The sequence below is a fragment of the Macaca nemestrina genome, chromosome 2 (assembly GCF_043159975.1).
Source record: "Macaca nemestrina isolate mMacNem1 chromosome 2, mMacNem.hap1, whole genome shotgun sequence".
In the NCBI taxonomy this organism is placed as follows: Eukaryota; Metazoa; Chordata; class Mammalia; order Primates; family Cercopithecidae; genus Macaca; species Macaca nemestrina.
The window spans coordinates 96,642,493-96,649,104 of NC_092126.1; the positions used below are offsets into that span (position 1 = coordinate 96,642,493).

The 6,612-nt window shown below is 41.2% G+C and overlaps 1 pseudogene; it reads left to right on the plus strand.

Moving 5' to 3' along the window:
- The first annotated feature begins 3,750 nt into the window (after positions 1-3,750).
- Positions 3,751-6,219, plus strand: LOC105480598 (prickle-like protein 1 pseudogene; annotated as a pseudogene).
- Positions 6,220-6,612: the final 393 nt, after the last annotated feature.

Here is a 6,612-nt window from a genome sequence, read left to right on the forward strand (position 1 = left end):
ATTCTCCCCCAACCCTGTATGCTGGATTCTGTGCCAGCTATTTTACATCTCTTATCTCATGTAATCAGGCTGGCTACATTTATTGAGCATCTACTATATGCCAGCAGTATGTTATATTCTTTGTTTTCTTTTAATTTTTATTGTGATGTATAACATACACATAAAAATAATTCAGTTTAACAAATAGTTATAAAGTAAACACACATGTAACCACCACCCAGATGAAAAAATATATTGCCAGCACCCCAGAAGCCCCTTGTGTATCTCTTTCCAATCATAATCCCCTGCAATACTCTTCATACACATTATTTAATTTAATCCTCACAAAAATCCTGGGAAGTTATTACCAGTAGTTGCAAGCTGAAAAATTCCCAGAGTTCATCCAGACCTAGGAGACATTTGAGTTTAATCAACCAGAAAGAAGAAACTGTATTAAGCACCTGGGGCATTCAGTAAAGACCCCAGAAGGGCTACACCTTGCTTGTAGGACTACCCTAGTCCCAGAGTAAAGGATACTCTAGACCTAAAATAACAAAAGTGAAAAACAAGCTTCAGACAGATCAAACTGATCTTCTAATAAATTAACTGTCTGCCAGAACAAAGTCTAACATACTTAAACAGAAAAAAGCAAAATTGAGCACTCAACAAATGTTGAAATGTCCAGCATCCAATCAAAAATCACCATAGTAGACAAGAATGGTTGCGTGCACCTGTAGTCCCAGCTACTTAGGAGGCTGAAGCTGGAAGGTTGCTTGAGCCAAGAGTTCTAATCTAGCCTGGGCAACATAGCAAGACTCTGTCTCTAAAATACAATTACAAGACATACAAAGAAGTTTTCTTAATTTTAAGAAGTGATCCATGACTAGAAGAAAAATCAGTCAGTTAAAAACAAACTCAGAAATGACAGAGGTGATAAAATTAGCAAAAAGAAAAAAAAGCAAAAACAGAGAGAAATGGGAGATACAGGCCGGGCGCGGTGGCTCAAGCCTGTAATCCCAGCACTTTGGGAGGCCGAGACGGGCGGATCACGAGGTCAGGAGATCGAGACCATCCTGGCTAACACAATGAAACCCCGTCTCCACTAAAAATACGAAAAAATTAGCCGGGCGTGGTGGTGGCGCCTGTAGTCCCAGCTACTCGGGAGGCTGAGGCAGGAGAATGGCGGGAACCCGGGAGGCGGAGCTTGCAGTGAGCCGAGATCGCGCCACTGCACTCCAGCCTGGGCGACAGCGCGAGACTCTGCCTCAAAAAAAAAAAAAAAAAAAAAAGAGAGAAATGGGAGATACAGATACAAGCCAAATGGAAATTCTAGAGATGAAAAATATAATGTTTGAAATAAAAAATTTACTGAAAGAGTTAAACAACAATTTAGGCAGTGCAGAAGAAAAGATCAATGAACTTGGAGACATAGTAATAGAAACTATCCAAACTAAAGCACAGAGAGAAAAAAGATTGAAAAAACTGAACAGAGTTTCAGTGACCTGTAGGGCAATAGAAAGTTGTATAATGAGATTACAAGATGCAGAAGTGGGGGAGTGACCAAAATAATATTAAACAAAAATATTGCTCAAATTTTCCAAATGTAATAGAAACTATAAACTTGTAGCTTCAAGAATCCCAACAAACCTTCATGCAAGATAAATACACACACACACACACACACACACACACACAAAGCATATCACAATCAAATAGCTGGGGGGAAGTGATAAGAAGAAAATATTAAAAGTAGGCAGAGAAAAAACATAACATACAAAGGAAAGAAATAGAATGATCACTGAGTGAGACTCCATCTCAAAAAAAAAGAAAGAAGGAAAAAGAAAGCTAGAGTGGCTTTCTAAATATCAGGGTAGACTTCAGAACCTTATAAAAGGATGAAGAAAAACATTTCATTATGATGAAGTAAACAATTCATAAAAAATAAGTAACAATCATTGATGTGTCTGCACTGAATAATATAATTTCAAAATACATGCAGCAAAATTGACTAAACTGAAGGAGAAAGACAAATCCATAATTATATTTGGAGATATAAACACTTCTTACCCGATAGTTGGTAAAATAAGTAGTCAGAAAATCAGTAAGGATGTCAAAGATTTGAACAATACTATTGACCAACTTGACCTAGCTAACATTTATAGAACATCACTTAACAAAAGAAGAAATATTTTAAGTGCACATGAAATAGTCACGAAGATAGACCATATGTTGAGCCATCAAACAAGAATGGGACCAGAATGTTTTAAATTCTTGGGGCTTTTTGGATCAAGCACCTTAATCAGATATTGAGTATCAAGTCCCTGCTCAGTTTCTATGACACTGGTTTCTGCCCTGTTCTTCATGACCCAAGTCCTTCCAGAGGCTGAACTCAGCTTCTGAAGTCCAGGCCCTGCACCTATAGTTTCTGATACTTTCTGCTGATGTCCCTGGCACTGAATTGCTAGACTTGCCTGACCACTAGCCACTGATAGAACTTACTCCTTTTTTTTTTTGAGATGGCGTCTCCGTCTTGTTGCCCAGGCTGGAGTGCAGTGGCACGATCTCAGCTCACTGCAACCTCCGCCTCCCAGGTTCAAACGATTCTCTTGCCTCAGCCTCCCGAATAACTGGCACTACAGGCACCCGCCACTATGCCCGGCTAATTTTTGTATTTTGGCTCACGCCTGTAATCCCAATACTTTGGGAGGCCGAGGCGGGCAGATCACCGGAGGTCAGGAGTTTGAGACTAGCCTGGCCAACATGGTGAAACTCAGAACGTACTCCTTTTATCTGCCCCAACTTCATGAGTCCCTAAGCTCTGGTTCTAGCTACCCATAGTCTGACTCAATTATTCATTCAACAATCATTTATTGAGCACCCACTATGTGCGAGGCACAGAGCAAGATGCTGGAGATACAGCCACGAATAGGGCAGACATGATCCCTTTTCCAAAGTAGATAGTGTCCAGTAAGAGACACAGACAAGTAGCGAGACAATTACAAAGCACTGTGATATATCCTATGAGTGAGCAAGTCCAGGGAGCTTTGAAGGCACAGAGACTGAATACCTAATTTGGACTTCAGGTTTAAGAAAGACTTTCTGGTGGAAATAAAATCAAAGCTGAGACTTGAAGGATGAGTAGGAGTCAGCCAGAGGGTAGAAAATGTGGTACGTTGTTCTAGGCCAGTGATTCTCAAAATGTGTTTCCAGATCAACAGCACCAGCATCAATTAAGAACCGTTAGAAATGCAAATTCTCAGGCCCTTCCCCAGACATACAGTCAGAAATTCTAGATGTGGGTTCCAGAAATATGAGTTCTAGCAAATCTTACAGGTGATTCTGATGAATTGTAAAGTTTAAGAATCACGACTCTAGACACAACATGTACAAAGGCATGGAAAAAATGTGGTCTTCTCCAAGCCATACTCAAATATGAGAATGGTGATCCTAGTGCCTATCAGAGATGGCAACACCAAACCTAGTTCAATTCTTGTTTAACAGAAAAATAGAATAGGAAAGAACTATTATTTGTTAAACAGAGAGTATATACCAGGCCCTATGCTTCACATTGTTTCTCTTATCTAATCCTTACTACATCCCTATTATTAATATGATATCCATTTTACAGCTATGGAAGTTGAGGTTCTGAGAGTTACAGAACTTGCCCAACCTCACTCAACTAGTAAGTACCAGAACTGGGATTTGAACCCAGTTATCTCTGACTCTGGAACCCAGAGAATTTTCTATGCCAGCCCACTGCTTCCAGGAAAAAGAGTTGAAGATGAAGAGGTGAGGGCATTTCAGCAGCTTCACTCACTAAGACTCCTGGGAATGGAGCAGGCTGACACAGCAGCCATTGTTTGATGTCAAAAACTGGCTTTTTGACTTTATTATCATGCCTTTGGAGATGGAGCCCAAAATGAGCAAATTTGCCTTTAGGTATCAGAGAAGTTCCATATCAGATAATGATTCTGGCTATGCACTGGAGGAGTACTTCAGGGTCCCCTGGGCCTTAGACCAGAGCAGAACCAGCTCTATTTTGCTTGCTTATCAGCGGAAAATGTCCTTATATTAACATCCCTGGAAAGAAACATCTGATTAAAGGGCTTGTATACCAGTTGCCACCACATGATAATGAGATATAGTACTGTCAGTCTTTGAATGAAGATGAGAATAAAGAATTCCAAGTGTTCAGTGCTTAGCAGCAGAAAGAAGCACTTGGAAGAGGCATGATTAAACTTTTGTCTAGAGCAGTAATGCACGCTATGTGTGAGCAACGTGGGTTGAAGATCAACGGAGATAAAACTGCAGTGTTTGCCTCTCGAGTGGGCCCTGGAGTGTGCTGGTACTCATTCTGTTTTGTCTGTTTCACGTATAAAGAGCTGCTGGTCAACCCCGTCTATTTTTATCAGGATGAAAAAATTCACTGTGGCAGGCACCATGCTGAATTGCTCAAACCCTGAAGCTCAGCATGTGCTGAGATAATTTTGTTGATGTTTGCACAGAAACTGAGAGTCACCATTGGCACATGAAACACTTCTGCTGCCTTGAGCGCAAAATGGTCCCCAGAGGACAACGTATGTTATGAAGGATGGCCACCCATTCTGCTGTGGCTGTTTTGAACCTGTCTACACAGAGTGCTGTGAAATCTGTGGGAACATATTAGTGTCGATCATGTGCAGATGACCTATGATGGGAAGTGTTGGCGTGCTGCAGAAGCATGCTTTTCTCGTGCCTAGCATAAATCCTTTTTGTTGGATATCTCTTCTTTCCCAAAGTCAGATTTATTACTCAAAAATATGCAACCTTGGGCTGGGCATGGTGGCTTATGCCTGTAATCCCAGCATTTTGGGAGGGCAAGGCGGGCAAGTCACAAGGTCAGGAGTTGGAGACCAGCCTGGCTAATATGGTGAAACCCCATCTCTACTAAAAATACAAAAATTAGCCAGGCTTGGTGGTGGGCACCTGTAGTCCCAGCTACAAGGGAGGCTGAGTCAGGAGAATCGCTTGAACCTGGGAGGCAGAGCTTGCAGTGAGCTGAGATCACACCACTGCACTCCAGCCTGGGTGACAGAGCGTTACTATGTCAAAAAGAAAAGAAAAGAAAAGAAAAGAAAAAGAAAAGAAAAGAAAAGAAAGAAGAAAAGAAAGAGAGAGAGAGAGAAAGAGAGAAGGAAGGAAGGAAGAAAAGAAAAGAAAAGAACAAGCTAAAGCAAAACAACCAGAACCTTGCAAGTAAAAATTACTGACCTGATATGGACTGGGCACAAGATGAACAGTGTTTCTGCTCATGGCAACCACCCAGGCCCTGCAAACAGTAGAAGTCTCCAGAAATTGGATCTGGACCATGGGGCTTCAGGGTAGGCTAACGATCAAACACAGGGGTATGAAAATCCCTGGGGTTTTTGTCAGATTTGAAACCAGAGCAACGTGCTCAAGATTCTATGGATTCTTTGGCTTTGTCCAACATCACAGTAGCTTCAGAGGATGGATGAAGCAAGCTGAGGTCATCCTTATATTCTCTGCAAACTCTGAAAAAAAACGGAGGCAGAAGATTGTGAGAAAATCAGCAGTATGGAAACTTTGAACTCTGCTGCATGGAAGTACAGAGTCCTTAAAGAGTCTAAGTTCAAAATTTTGTCTAGAAAAAAAAAAATCATGCCTGATGAAAAACTAGTACATCTGCCAGTACTCAGACAATCCAAGTCTCAATCAAGACCACAGAAGGTCAGATGATGTCATTGACAATGGAAACTGCAACATCAAGATCAGGCAGTGTCCAGTGAGTGACAAGACCTGGGTGTACCATTCTGAAGAGAGGGGATCCAGATCTCATCACCATTTCCACAGGAGAAGTAGAAAGTCCCACTCTGACAATATCCTGAACATTGTTACAGAAAGAGAATATTCTCCCAAGGACAGGCTGCAGCTTTACATCCCCAATAAGTACAGTAATTTATGTGGAATAAAAGGGCCCAGGAAATCCAAGCATACATCCAGAATGCCGATCTCTATAGACAGCATGCCCATCCACTTCCGACCATTTCTGTGTCCCCGGGAGTGAAGAGGTTTCTGGGATTCCTGGTGTTCCTCCTTCTCGTCCTCCTCTTCCAACTCAGAACAAAGGGATATTTTCTTGAACAATCAGTCCCTCAACCCCAGCCACAGAGATACGCCTACTATAGAGACACCCTTTCCAGTCCAACTCCCTGCCCATCAGCTTGGTTAGAGGACAACTAAATTCAAGAAGAAAAGCAGACACAAATGCAAAAACTATTATTTCTTAAGATAGTAGCTATGGAGATAAATGTGTTTAAAATATAACATTAACCATCAAAATCCTATTTTTTTTCTTACATAAAACAGTTGCTAAAATAGTTTAAAGTGTTTTGCCTGTGTAAATGAGAAGTCAACTGCTGTTTACAACATCAGATTAATGTTTGAAAGGTGAACTTTCTCCTGTTTACCCTCCTTAGATGGTACCTAACGGGAACATTACAGTTTTACACAGTGCTTTGGTCTCTGATCCTTAAGAGAATACTCAAGAAACTGCCTCGAAGTGATTGGACAAGGGTGTCGATTTTAGAAGATGGAAAACTCCAGCCACCTCGGAAAAGCAATAGTGTTTGTCAT